Source organism: Phacochoerus africanus, chromosome 2 (assembly GCF_016906955.1).
Source record: "Phacochoerus africanus isolate WHEZ1 chromosome 2, ROS_Pafr_v1, whole genome shotgun sequence".
In the NCBI taxonomy this organism is placed as follows: domain Eukaryota; kingdom Metazoa; phylum Chordata; class Mammalia; order Artiodactyla; family Suidae; genus Phacochoerus; species Phacochoerus africanus.
The window spans coordinates 231,434,092-231,449,762 of record NC_062545.1 but is presented as its reverse complement, the minus strand read 5'-3'; positions in this window follow the sequence as shown (position 1 = coordinate 231,449,762).

Below are 15,671 nucleotides of genomic sequence, written 5' to 3'. Positions count from 1 at the left end.
TTGAGTGGCAGGAGGCTTTTATATATTTTGGAGATTAATCCCTTGTCAGTCGATTCATTTGCAAAGATTTTCTCCCATTCTGTGGGTTGTCTTTTCATATAATTAAGTCCCATTTGTTTATTTTTGCTTTTATTGTCATTACTCTAAGAGGTGGATCTGAGAAGATGTTGCTGTGGTTTATGTCGGAGAGTGTTTGGCCTAAGTTTTCCTCTAGGAGTCTTATAGTATCTGGTCTTATATCTGGGTCTTTAATCCATTTTGAGTTTATTATTTTTGTGTATGGTGTTAAGGAGTGTTCTTTTTTTTTGTGTGTGTGTGTCTTTTTGCCTTTTCTAGGGCCACTCCCAAAGCATATGGAGGTTCCAAGGCTAGGGGTCTAATCAGACATATAGCCACAGGCCTAAACCACATCCACAGCAATGCCAGATCTGAGTCACACCTGCGACCTACACCACAGCTCACAGCAATGCTGGATCCTTAACCCACTAAGCAAGGCCAGGGATCGAACCCACAACCTGATGGTTCCTAGTCAGATTCATTAACCACTGAGCCACAATGGGAACTCTAAGGAGTGTTCTAATTTCATTCTTTTACATGTGGCCCGTCCAGTTTTCCCAGAACCACTTATTGAACAGGCTGTCTTTTCTCCATTGTATATTCTTGCCTCTGTTGTCATAGATTTGTTGACTGTAGGCGTGTGGGTTTAATTCTGGACATTTGATGCTGTTCCACTGATCTATATTTCTGTCTTTGTGCCAGTATCATACAGTTTTGATGACTGTTGCTTTGAGGTATAGTCTGAAGTCCGGGAGCCTGATTCTTCCAGCTCCGTTTTTCCATTTCAGGATGTCTTTGGCTATTCTGGGTATTTTGTGCTTCCATACACACTTTAAAGTATTTTGTTCGAGTTCTGTGAAAAATGTCCTTGGTAATTTGATAGGGATTGCACTGAATCTGTAGATTGCCTTAGGTAGTATAGTCATTTTGATAATATTAACTCTTCCAGTCCACAAGCATGGTATATCTTTCCATCTTTTTGTGTCATCTTTGATTTCTTTCATCAGTGTCTTACAGTTTTCCGAGTACAGGTCTTTTGTCTCTTTAGGTAGGTTTACTCCTAGGTATTTTATTCTTTTGGATGCGATGGCAAAGGGGATTGCTTCCCTAATTTCTCTTTCTGTTCTTTCATTGTTAGTATATAGAAAGGCCGTTGATTTCTGTGCATTCATTTTGTATTCTATGACTGCCAAATTCATGGATGAGCTCTATAACAGTTTTCTGGTAGAGTCATTAGGATTCTCTAGGTATAGTATCATGTCATCTGAAAATAGTGATAGTTTTACTTCTTCCTTTCCAATTGGATTCCTTTTATTTCTCTTCTCTGATTTCCATGGCTACGACTTCCAAAACTATGTTGAAGAGTAGTGGCAAGAGCAGACATCCTTGTCTTGTTCCCGATCTCAGCGGGAATTCTTTCAGTTTTCACCATTGAGAATGATGTTCGCTGTAGGTTTGTCATATATGGCCTTTATTGTGTTGAGGTAGGTTCCCGCTGTGCCCACTTTCTGAAGGGTTTTTATCAGAAATGGGTGTTGGATTTTGTTAAAGGCTTTTTCCGCATCTATTGAGACGATCATATGGTTTTTATTCTTCAGTTTGTTAATGTGGTGTATCACACTGATGGATTTGCGGATATGGAAGAGCCCTTGCATCCCTGGGATAAACCCCACTTGATCATGATGTACAATCCTTTTAATGTATTGTTGGATGTGGTTTGCTAGTATTTTGTTGAGGATTATTGCGTCAATGTTCATCTGTGAAATTGGCCTGTAGTTTTCTTTTTTTGTGGTATCTTTGGTTTTGCTATCAGGGTGATGGTGGCCTCATAGAATGAGTTCGGGAATGTCCCTTCCTCTGCAATTTTTTGGAATAGTTTCTAAATGAGAGGTGTTAGCTCTTCTCTAAATGTTTGATAGAATTCGCCTGTGAAGCCATCTGGTCCTGGACTTTTGTTTGTTGGAAGTTTTTTAATCACAGTTTCAATTCCAGTTCTTGTGATTGGTGCATTCATCTTTTCTGTTTCATCTTGGTTTAGTCTTGGAAGATTGTACCTTTCTAAGAATTTGTCCATTTCTTCTAGGTTTTCCATTTTATTGGCATATAGTTGCATATAGTAGTCTCTTATGATCCTTTGTATTTCTGTGATGTCTGTTGTTACTTCTCCTTTTTCATGTCTAATTTTATTGATTTGAGTCCTCTCTCTTTTTTGCTTGATAAGTCTGGCTAGGGGTTTATCAATTTTGTTGATCTTTTCAAAGAACCAGCTTTTCGTTTCATTGATCTTTTTTATGGTCTTCCTTCATTTCTATTTCATTGATTTCTGCTCTGATGTTTATGATTTCTTTCCTTCTTCTAACTTTAGGTCTTGTCTGTTCTTCTCTCTCAAGCTGCTTTAGATGTAAAGTTAGCTTGTTTATTTGAGTTTTTTTTTGTTTGTTTGTTTCCTAAGGTAGGCTTGTATTGCTATAAACTTTCCTCTTAGAACGGCTTTTGTGGTATCACATAGGTTTTGGAGTGTCGTATCTTTGTTGTCATTTGTTTCTAGGTATTTTTTGATTTCCTCTTTGATTTCTTCAGTGATCCATTGGTTGTTTAGTAGCACGTTGTTGAGTCTCCACGTGTTTGTGTTTTTTGCAGTTTTTTTCTTGTTGTTGATTTCCCGTCATATAGCATTGTGGTCAGAAAATGTGATTGATATGATTTCAATTTTCTTAAAGTTACCAAGGCTTGATTTGTAGCCAAGAATGTGATCAATCTTAGAGAATGTTCCATGTACACTTGAGAAGAATGTGTATTCTGTTGATTTTTTTATTTTTATTTTTTATTTTTTTGCCATTTCTTGGACTGCTCTCATGGCATGTGGAGGTTCCCAGTCTAGGGGTCGAATCGGAGCTGTAGCCACCAGCATACGCCACAGCCACAGCAACATGGTATCCGAGCTGCATCTGCAATCTGCACCACAGCTCACGGCAATGCCAGACCCTTAACCCACTGAGCAAGGCCAGGGATCGAACCTGCAACCTCTTGGTTCCTAGTCATATTCGTTAACCACTGAGCCATGACGGGAACTCCTATTCTGTTGCTTTTGGATGGAATGTCCTATAAATATCTATTAAGTCCATCTGGTCTCATGCTTCATTCAGGCCCTGTGTTTCCTTATTGATTTTCTATCTGGATGATCTGTCCATTGCTGTAGGTGGGCTGTTATGATTGCATTACTGTCAATTTGTCCTTTAAGGTTCTTAGCAGTTGCCTTATATATTGTGGTGATCCTACGTTGGGTGCATAGATATTTAAAATTGTTATATTTTCTTCTTGGATTGATCCTTTGATCATTATGTAGTGACCTTCCTTGTCTCTTAAAATAGTCTTCATTTTAAAGTCTTTTTTTGAGTTCCCATTGTGGCTCAGTGGTTAACAAATCCGACTGGGAACCATGAGGTTGTGGGTTCGATTCCTGGCCTTGCTTAGTGGGTTAAAGATCCAGCATTGCCGTGAGCTGTGGTGTAGGTTGCAAACACTGCTTGGATCCTGTGTTACTGTGGCTCTGGCATAGGCCAGCAGCTACAGCTCTGATTTGACCTCTAGCCTGGGAACCTCCATATGCCATGGGAGCAGCCCCAGAAAAGATTAAAAAAAATCTATTTTGTCTGTTATGAGTATTGCTACTCCAGCTTTCTTTCGATTCCTGTTTGCATGGAATATTTTCCTCCATCCTCTCACTTTGAATTTGTATGTGTCTCTAGAAGTCAAGTGCATCCCTTGGAGACAGCATATATATGGGTCTTGTTTTTGTATCCATTCAGCCAGTCTATGTCTTTTGGTTGGGGCGTTTACTCCATTCACATTTAAGGTAATTATTGATATGTATGTTCTTATTGCCATTTTATTAATTGCTTTTGATTTGTTTTTGTTGCTCTTTTTCCTTCCCTCTTCTCTTGTTCTCTCCTCTCATGGTTTGAGGACTATCTTTAGTGTTGTATTTGAATTGATTTTTCTTTGTTTGTGTATCAATTGTAGATTTTTGGTTTTCAGTTATTCTGAAGTTTTGATATGTGTCTATATGTATGTGAGATTGTTTTTTCAGTTGTTGGTCTCTTAATTGCAAGTTCATCTCCAGTGTCCTGCATTTGTACTCTCCTCTTCTCACAGTTTCTGATTTTGGTGGCATAATTGTGCATGGATAATTTTGTATCTTTACTGTATAAATACCTTTACTGGTGAGCCTTGTCATTGTGGTATTTTTATTTCTGGTTGCAGCCTTTTCTTTTCTGCCTAGAGAAGTTCCTTTAGTATTTGTTGTCAGGCTGGTTTAGTGTTGCTGAATTCACTCAGCTTTTGCTTATCTGTGAAGCTTTTGATTTCTCCTTCAAATCTGAATGAGAGCCTTGCTGGGTAAAGTAATCTTGGTTGGAGGTTTTTTTCCTTCCATCACGTTAAGTATATCATGCCACCCCCTTCTGGCCTGCAGAGTTTCTGCTGAAAAACCTGCCAAAAACCTTATCAGGGTTCCCTGATATGTTATTTGTTTCTTTTCCCTAGCTGCTTTCAAGATTTTCTCTTTGTCTTTAACTTTGGTCAGTTTGATTAATATGTGTCTTGGTGTATTCCTCCTTGGGTTTATTTTATGTGGTACTCTTTGTACTACCTGGATTTGAGTGAGTGGTTCCTTTCCCATGTTAGGGATGTTTTCAGCTATTATCTCTTTGAATAATTTTTCCATCCCTTTCTCTCCTCCTTCTGGCACCCCTATAATACAGATGTTGATGCATTTGCCATTGTCCCAGAGTTCTCTGAGACTCTCTTCATTTGTTTTCCATCTTTTTTCTCTTCTGTTCCACATCAGTGATTTCCACTAGTCTGTCCTCCAGCTCACTTACTTGTTCTTCTGCCTCCTGTATTCTGCTATTGGCTGCTTCTAACTTTTTTTTAATTTCAGTTATTGTATTTTGTATCTTCTTGGTTATGTTTTATATTTTGTGTTTCTTTGCTCAGTGTTTCCTATAAATTATCCATCTTTGCCTCCAGTTTATTTCCAATGTCTTACATCCTCTTCAGCATCAAGAGTCTAAAGTCTTTTTCTGGAGGCTGAGAATCTCCTGATCACTTAGCTGTTTTTCTGGGGTTTTTTCTTTATTCCTCATCTGAGATATAGTTCTCTGTCTTTTCATTTTTTTTAATTTATTTATTTATTTTTTGTCTTTTTGCTATTTCTTGGGCCGCTCCCATGGCATATGGAGGTTCCCAGGCTAGGGGACTAATCAGAGCTGTAGCCACCAGCCTACGCCAGAACCACAGCAACGTGGGATCCAAGCCTTGTCTGCAACCTACACCACAGCTCACGGCAACGCCGGATCTTTAACCCACTGAGCAAAGCCAGGGACTGAACCTGCAACCTCATGGTTCCTAGTCGGATTCGTTAACCACTGCGCCACAATGGGAACTCCTCCTGTCTTTTCATTTTTATAGGTTTTTGGTGTGGTGACCTTTTTACATATAATAGAGTTGTAGCCTCTCTTACTTCTGGTTTCTGCCCCCCTTGTGGCTGAAGTTGGTATGGGGGCTTGCTGTAGGCTTCCTTATGGGGGGGACTGATGCCTGCCACCTAGTAGGTGGAGCTGATTCCTATCCCTCTGATGGGTGGGGCTTTGTCTCTGGGTGAGATCAGAGGTGGCTGTGTGGTGGGGGGTCTTTATGCAGCCTGTTTACTAATGGGTGGGGCTGTGGTCCCAACTGGATTGTTGTTTGACCTGGGGCTTCTCAGAGCTAATGGGTGAGGCTAGGTTTTCTCAACAAGGTCATCTCCGGAGAAATGCATGCTGATGAATATTCCTAAGAGCTTTTCTTCCAGTGCCCTCCCTCCATAACAAGCCACATTCACCCCCTGTTTTCCCAAGAGGTCCTCTAAGAACTGCAGTCAGGTCTGACCCAGATTCCTATGGAGACTTTGCTTTGCCCTGGGCCCCAGTCATGTGAAAGTCTGTGTGCGCCTTTAAGAATCAGGTCTCCTTTCCCCCCATTCCCACAGAGCTCCTGCACACAAGCCCCACTGGCCTTCAATACCAGATGCTCTGGGGCTCTTTCTCCCAATGCCAGATCCCCAGGCATGGGGACTTTACCTGGGGCTCAGAACTCTCTCTCCTGTAGGTGAGTCTCTGTGATACAGTTACTTTCCAGTCTGTGGGGCTTCCCACCTGGGAGGTACGGAGTTGCTTATATCATGTAATCACCTCTCCTAACTCTTGATGTGGCCTCCTCTTTGTCTTCCAGAGTAGGATATCTTTTTGAAAGTTTCCGGCCCATTTGGTGGAAGATTACTCAGCATTTGGTTGTAATTTTATTGTTTTTAGGAATGAAGTTGAGTTCCAGTCCTTTTTTCCACCATCTTAATCCCCAGGTTCATTACTGCTGAGCCATGAGAGGAACTCCTAACCATGGCTGTTTTTAAGTCTGTCATCATTTATAGTTATTATTTTGTTTTGATGCCTTTTGCAGAAATGCTTTGTCTTCAAGGACACTCATGGAAAAGACCTTGGCAAACACATGTTTTTGACAACTTTGAGATTATAAAATCGAACTGGGTAACAATTTCCAAAACTAATGGAAAAACTGTATTCAAGCAGCAGAAGAATTAATAACATGAGGACTGAATGAACTGATAAGGATGATTATAATTTTTATGAATTTTGGTTTGAATCATCACTGATTTTCGAAAATGTTTTCTTTTTCTAGATTTTTTTTTTCTTTTTTGGCTGCTCCATAGCATATGGAGTTCCTGGGCCAGGGATCATCAGATCTGAGCCAGAGTTGTGACTTATTTTCAGCCTATGCTGCAGTTGTGGCAATACCAGATCCTTAACCCACTGAACCAGGCCAGGGATAGAGCCCAGCACTGCAGAGATGCAGCCAATCCTATTGCGCCACAGCAAGAACTCCTGTTTTTCCAGATTTAAGAAAACATTTTTTTCTTTTCTCTTAAGCTACCAGCAATTTGGCAAAATACGCTTTTGTGAACAAAGATGAAACATTTATCTTTCTTTCCCTACCTGATTCCTCCAGAATTCAGGAACTCTCCATGAGTATTTTTACTTTCTATGGCAGTATAAGTTATTTGCATAAGTTCACAAAGAATCTCTTCTCCTTGTGACAGACACAACTGGAAACATTCATTATATCATCAAAGCTTTGTCTGGAATGTCATTTTTGAGTATGCATAGAATCAGATATACCAAACAGCTTTAAAGAAGTAGAGTTGACATTGTGGAAATAATAAAGTTCCTTGGAAGAAGAGCCTGGTGCCTTGCTTACAGGGTTTCTGACAGCCTAAACAGGTGAGTAAGCAAGGTCACTTCCTGTCAGTTACAGAAACCTCAGTATATTTTGGAAACTTCTAGAAGAGGGGAATTCACCCAAATCTATAGTTATTGCCTGCAAAGTCAGATGTTAAGTCCTTAGCATGACTTTCTAGCCTTTAGAGTCTTTTAAAAGCCCAGTCTGAGATTCCTTATGAAAAGTTCCAGCAAAAGAGATTTAAAATAGCCTATACGTCAACTGCTATTCTTGCTACATTTATGTAAACAAGGAGGCCAAGTTTGTTGAAACTAGTTTTATTTGGTAAACAAATTAGTCTTTTCCTTTTTTAAGGCCACACCCATGGCAATTGGAAGTTCCCAAGCTTGGGGTCAAATCGGAGCTACAGCTGCCAGCCTACACCACAGCCACAGCCAATGCAGATCCAAGCTGCGTCTGCAACCTACACCACAGCTCATGGCAACACTGGATCCTTAACCCACTGAGAGAGGCTGGGGATGGAACCTGCATTCTCATGGATACTAGTTGGATTCGTGTCCACTTCACCACAACAGGAACTCCCAACAAATTAGTCTTAATTTGGCTGTCTTAATTTGACTATCTAATAGGGGAGATTTTAGAAGGAAAATCATTTTAGTAGCACATCTTTTTGGAGATTAGAGTCTTTAAAATTTTTTTTAAGAGTTCCCATTGTGGCACAGCAGAAACAAATCCAACTAGGAACCATGAGGTTGCAGGTTTGATCCCTGGCCTCGATCAGTGCCTTAAGGATTTGGTGTTGCCATGAGCTGTGGTGTAGGTTGCCGATGCTCCTCGAATCCTGCATTGCTGTGGCTGTGGTGTAAGCTGGCAGCTATAGCTCCAATTCAACCCCTATCCTGGGAACCTCCATTTTCCTTGGGTGTGGCCCTAAAAAGCAAAAACAAAAAAATTTTTTTTTAAATTGCAACTGATTTACAGTTGTGCCAATTGGATACTAGATTTCATTTGTTAATTATATTTTAAGTTTTTGCTACTGGATCTTGAAAACTTCTAAGTTTCTCAAATACATGGTTACAGATCTCCAAACTAATGTTTCCAATTTCCTCCCACACTTTTGATTTGGAGTCACTAAGACTGAAACTGCCCTTTTCCCTGAAACCCTGAAAAGTGAATGTGAACAACTTGATATAAACTTAAGAGAGATAGCTACAATGTCTCATGTTTAGGCAATCTTTGTGCCTATTGGCTGACTGAGCTACTCAGAAAGTTTACCTAAACACCCAATGACATCATCAGAGACATTCAAATTGCAAAATATGCTTTGACCTTGACATCTAAAAATCTATAGCAATCTCAACTGGCTGCTTTCAGGACTCAAGACGCTGGGTTTATAATTTGCTCTAGCCACTAACTTTTGTTTTGCTTTTGTTTCCATAGAAATCTCTCTCTCTCTCTTTTTTTTTTTTTGTCTTTTTTTTTAGAGCTGTACCGGTAGCATATGGAAGTTCCCAGGCTAGGGGTCGAATCGGAGCTGCAGCCTCCACTCTACGCCACAGCAATGCCAGATCCAAGCCACATCTGTGACCTATACCGCAGCTCATGGCAACGCCAGATCCTTAAGCCACTGAGCGAGGCCAGGTATAAAACCTGCAACCTCATGGTTCCTAGTCAGATTTGTTTCCCCTGCGCCACGATAAGAACTCCAGAAATCTCTCTTATTGAATCCCTAATTTATGCAATATAAGCCTAACTTTGAAACCCAACCTGTATCACCCATCTCCTAAAATGAGACGTAGCTGTTTAACTCAATTGACTTATTCTCAAGACAGACTGGTCCAATAAAATGTGGAGCAATCTATTAATTTATCCTCTGAATTGTGAAATTTCTTTAAAGTTTCAAAGACAAGACTGAAGGAAAACAAAATATACCACCCCCAAATAGGCCTCTTAGGCATATTGATTATTTAAAGCTGGTTTTGTTTTGTTTTTAATTTTATGGCTGCACTCACAGCATATGGAAGTTCCCAGGCCAGGGATTGAATCCAAGCCACAGCTGTTGCAACCCTGGATCCTTTAACCCGATGCACTGGGCTAGGGATCAAACCTGTACCTCTGCAGTGACCTGGGCTAATGTAGTTAGATTCTTAACCCACTGATCCATGGGTTAAGATGGTTATTTTTAAGAAACAGTAGTTTCTAGATTTTCTAAAGTTTTAGTCATCCTCCTCTTCCTGGCACTGAAAAAGACACCCTTACAAATGGAGATTTCCCTTATTAGTATAAATCCCATACAAAAGGGTCACTTCTACTCGGTTTTCAGAGCTTCATCTGTGTCTGTTATTTTTTTCTCCAAAAGAACCATCTCAAGATAATCTTTATGCCAAAGATGCATATTTTAGGGTGGTATATTCTGTTCCTCTTCATATATAAACTATACCTCAATAAAACTGATCTTTTTAAAATGTCTGTTTAAGAAGATCAGAAAGTATAAGCTGAAAGGAGAGAGCATTTGTTGGGCAGGATCTAGATATGTTGAGTTTGCAATGATGAGGAATTGTCAAGGACCGCAGGATCTCTGGGCTCCTGGAAAAATGCCTGAACTTCAGGGTTTCCTATCTAGGAGCCACCTAGGCAGGGACAACACTGAATGCACTCTTTTGAGAACAAGGGTACCTAGGAGAAGGTTTGAGGAATTTTTACAATCGTGAGGCACTAGCATAGTCAATGAAGGGGAGAGTTGGAGGCAGTAGAGGAAAAACAAATTAATACTGTGTCTTGGATCCCAGGGAGAGTGGGCTGATGTTAAAGGAGACCGAAGTCATTTTAAGCTGAGCACTAGAATTCTCTTCCTAAATGAACAAGAACATTTCAGATACAAAATTATTTAATTAACTTGCAAGTGGTTGAAATGTGGCTGAGGAGCCCTCTGCTGGTAGTATCCAAAAGCAAATGTATAAACAAAATCGTTGAGAAATATGAGGAAAATCAGCTCTAGTTTTATGTACACTGTATGTTAGGAGTAAATATAATTAACTTGGAAACTCTACTACTCTTAGCTAGCTTTATCCAAAATAAAGGGGCAACAGAGTTCCTGCTGTGGCACAGCAGGTCAAGGATCTGGCATTGTCTGTGGCAGTGCAAGATCAATTCCAGGCCTGGCCCTGTGCAGGATTCAGGGTTGCCACACCTGCGGTACAGGTAGCAGCTGCAGCTCAGATTCAACCCCTGGGCCTAGGAATTTCCATATGTAGTGGATGCAGCCAAAAAATTTTTCAAAATTAAAAACATTTAGGAGTTCCCATCGTGGCGCAGTGGTTAACGAATCTGACTAGGAACCATGAGGTTGCAGGTTCGATCCCTGGCCTTGCTCAGTGGGTTAAGGATCTGGCGTTGCCATGAGCTGTGGTGTAGGTTGAAGACACGGCTCGGATCCCACGTTGCTGTGGCTCTGGCGTACGCCGGTGGCTACAGCTCCGATTAGACCCCTAGCTTGGGAACCTCCATGTGCTGCAGGTGTGGCCCTAGAAAGGGCAAAAAGACAAAAACAAAAACAAAAACAAACAAAACAAAACAAAAAAACTAAAAACATTTAAAAAGTAAAATAAAGGGGGTGGCTCAGTGGGTTAAATATCCAGTGTTGTCACTGCTGTGGCTCAGGTTTGATGGGTTTGATCCCTGGCCTGGGAATTTCTGCATGTTATGGGTACAGACAAAATAAAATAAAATAAAATAAAATAAAGGGCTTGATAGACTTCCATTTCTAGTCAAGCAGTAGAAACAGGGGTTGGATTTACCTTCTGTTAAAAACAAGACAACAGGTCCAAAAGGAATTCTCTTAAACTCCCGTTACCAGTCCAAGACTTAATTACGATTTCAGTTCTCCCAGAAAGAGTCAAACAAGAATCAACTGGTTAGCATTAGTTAGGTAATCTACCTGATTGACCCCTGCCATCCCCTAAAGGTAAACTTGTAATAACCGATCTACTTTTTTACCTAGTATGATTTCCTTGTTCCTGCTCCCTTCCACCTATAAAAATCTTTCATTTTGTGCAGCTCCTTAGAGCTCCTTTCTTATCTGCAATGATTTATGGATCATTGAATAAAGCCAATAAAATATTTTAAAATTTGGGAGTTCCCATTGTAGCTCAGCAATAACAAACCCGACTGGTATCTATAAGGATGTGGGTTCTCTCCTTGGCCTTGTTCAGTGGGTTAAGTATCCAGCGTTGCCTTGAGCTGTAGTGTAGGTTGCAGTTGCAGCTTGGATCCTGTGTGGCTACAGCTCCAATTTGACCCCCGGCCTGGGAACTTCCCTATGCCTTGGATGCAGCCCTAAAACGCAATTTTATATATATATAAATTTATATATAATTTTATATATTTAAAATTAAAATTTATTCAGTTGAATTTTATATTTTAATACTTCCCATTTGAAACAAATAAGAAATCATACAAAATAGATGAAAATTATTTTGAAATAATGGTTTTCAGAAATTGTACATCATGCAACACAGGCTAGTGATACTCCTCCTGACTCCCACCCCCACCCCCCCCAACCGCCACCACCACCACCAAACAGGAAACAAATCAGGTGAGCCCTGTGATTGCCCTGGAGAATGTTTCTAGGCCACAGCTCGGGGACTAGTGACTCAGGCAGAGCTCTGCAATCTTCCAAGTATAGAAACAGAGCCACACGAGTTCCCGTGGTAGCACAGCAGAAACGAATCCAGCTAGTATCCGTGAGGATGAGGGTTTGATCCCTGGCTTTGCTCAGTGGGTTAAGGATCCAGTGTTGCCATGAGCTGTGGTGTAGGTAGCAGACATGGCTCGGATCTGGCGTTGCTGTGGCTGTGGCATAGGCTGGCAGCTGCAGCTCTGATTCTGTCCCTAGCCGGGGAACCTCCATATGCCATGGGGATGGCCCTAAAAAGAAAGAAAAGAAAAGAAACAGAGCCAGGAGGCCAAGGAGGCTGTGGTAGCTAGACTCTACAGGGAAAAATACTACAAAGGAAAAAATAACATGGTCTGCAGAGGGTCCTGTTCAGTGTTCAGCTGCAAATGCATGTTTATGAGGAAACTGCCTGAGGCCAGCAAAGAATTTCCTGGAAAGAGATGGAGCATTCCCCAGAGATCACAAAGAGCAATGCCTATTCTTACCAGCCAGAGTGGAAATCTTCGTAATTCAAGAGACATCAGGTAAAGCACAATAATGGGGCAAAGTTATCCATAGAGTAAAAGTTGTTCTCATCCTGAATAGAATAGGTTAAAATAAAACTTCAAAGGTATCAAACAATTTCCAAGGAGATTATCTGTCTCCCAGGAAAATGTCGAAAATACTTACAGGGATAAAAATATAACCAGCCTCCAAAAAGGCAACAGTCACAATGTCTGACATCTAACCAAGATTTACTAGGTATGCCAAGTCTTTTGTTTTTTGGATTTTTGTTAGGGCTGCACCCATAGCATATGGAAGTCCCCAGGCAAAGGGTCGAATTGGAGCTGTAGCTGCCAGCCTGCGCTATAGCCACAGCAACACCTAATCTGAATGCAAAATCTTAAATATAACCCATAATAAAGATGGAGGAAAATCAATCAATAGTTTTTGTTTGTTTGTTTGTTTGTTTTTGGCCTACAGGACATGGAAGTTCCCAGGCCAAGAACTGAATCTGAGCCACATCTGCTGAAACACCAAGTCCTTTAACCCAGTGGGCAGTGCCAGGGACCCAACCCTCACCTCTGCAGTGACCCAAGCCCTGTTTCCCACTGCGCCACAGCGAGAACTCCTCAAAAGCTCTTATTAAATGATGATAGAAGAACGTCAAAAACAGTAATAACTGTGTTCCACATGTTCAAGAAGGTAGAAGAATGAGTGAGCATGTTAAACAGAAACATAAATGACTTAAAATGAGGCTCGTAAGGATCAAATACATAATCTCTGAGATTTAAAAAATATACTAGCTGGAATTAACTGCAGATTAGAGAGGGAAGAAATATTCTTGAAACTGAAACAGAAATTGTAATAGTAACATAAACTTAAATCACATACAGAAAATTGACTGAAAAATATTAGCAAAGCAAGAGTTCTATGGTGCAGCAGGTTAAGGATCTGGCATTGTCACCACAGTGCCTTGAGTCAGGTGAGTGTTTAGTCCTTGGTCTGGGAACTTCCGCATGCCAGGGGCACAGCCAAAAAAGAAAAAAAAAAAGCACACAAAACAAAACAAAACATCAGTTAGCTGTGGGGCCATTGAGAAATAGCATACGGTAGGCATAATTAACATCTTTGCCATTCTCCTTTTTAAGCATTCCATTTCCAAACTCCTTTTTTCCTAATGTGTCCACTTAAACCTTAAAAACAAAACAAAACAAAAAAAAACCTCATTCTTGAAACTTCCACCTGCAGACTATTAAAACTACTCTTGAAAATCTGCAATAACTGAACTCAATGAAGTCTTCATATAATTTCATCTTTCAAATCCAGTAGCTTTTACAGTTTCTCAGTGACATAAATACTACCTAATCCTTGAATGCGAATCCTTGTTTGCTACCCTCATTCTGTGAAGTTGATAAATTTCCTGTCTTCCTCAAAACTTTGCTGTCAGTCATCTGATTTTTCCACTCCTCTGTCCCTGAGTTTTTCATATCCCTTGGATTTTTCATAAAGTCACAAGATTTCCAGGTTGGCAGAGATCTGAGATACAATCTAGTCTGACCTACTCATTGTTGAATACCTGATTTATGCTTACAACATTTTTATCATATAGTTATCTAGCATTTATATGAAGACCATCCATCATGGACACTTCTCTCTATTCCACCATCAGCAGCTCGATATTTAGACTTTTTTCTTCATATTAAGCTGAAACAGTTCTCTCTGAAACTTCTGCCAAATGATCTGGTATCTTATCCACCCTTTGTTTCCACTTTAGTCTATTAATACCTCTAGCATGGAATACTTCATTAGTTTGATGATGTCCACTGTAATACTTCTATCTTTTTTTTTTTTAAGGACAGCAGGTGCGACATATGGACTTCCCAGGCTAGGGGTCAAAATCAGAGCTGTAGCCATCGGCCTACACCACAGCCACAGCAATGCCAGATCCTTAGCCCACTGAGCATAGCCAGGGATCTGACCTGCAGTCCTCATGGATACTAGTCGGGTTCTTTACCGCTGAGCCACAGTGGAACTCCCTCTTCTATCTTTCAATTCACTCAGTGTATAACAATTCTTTTCTGATTAATCTTAAAATACAGTTTTAATCCTGTTATGTTTCTCTCTTACTTAAGAACTTATATGTGCTCCCCTAATTGTTTTTCCTTTCAAAAATGTTTTATTGTTTTCACTGTCTTCTTCTGAATGTCATTCATATGTAGATACACAATATATAATATGTAAAGGGGTATTGCCTTTACTCCTCCACTTTTCCTTTAGAGGTAACTCACTGTTGAAAGTTGTGAGGGATTTTTTTTTCTGGTATATTTCCAGAGATGCTCTGGACCTTTTATTAAATGTGTATCATCTGCCTGCCTCTGATGATAGGTTGTTTCACCAATCACCTTTGCCCTTGAACGACACAGAGGGCAATTTAGCAATACCTGTCTAGTATACCTGCTCTTTACCTTGCTTTTTTTCCACTTATATTTTAGAAATCACTCCACATCTGTTTATATAAAGCCATTGTTTTTTTCAATGTCTACACAGCACAGGGGCTGCACTAGGATGTTTAATAGATTCCTAATGAGCATTTGTTTCCAATTTTTTTGCTATTAAAACAATGCTGCAGTGAATATTCTTATACATATATGGAATATGTGTGTGGAGTAAGATTGCTGGAAGTGGTATTTCTTGGTTAAACTGTGTGTAGGAGAAATTGATGGATATTGCCCTCTGTGTACTTTCTTTCAAGGGTGAAGGTAACTGGCAGAAGATAACATCAGAGAAGAGCAAAGGAAATGAGTTCCTGAAACCCAGGTAAAAAAATCTAAGAATTTAAACTCTAAGAAGACTGCACAGAGCTGAAGATACAGCAGCCATCTCTGCCAGAAGGGCAAGCTTCCCTGGACACCGTCGCTGGGAAGAGGATCCCATCAGGTCTTCAAAACTTGTCTTTGCTGCACTCAAAAGAGGGTTCTGGTCTTCTCAGACCCCCTGTATGTTCTAGAGATCCCAGCTTCATGTTTGACCAGTGACGGGAACTGCTAATAACCCCAGCTCCTTCCTAAAGGGTGAGCCGAAGTTCAGTGTCACAGGGTAAGTTTCCTAAGTGGATGATTCCCTTAAGGTCCAGGCTTTAGGCTCTGTGATGTTATGCTTCCCA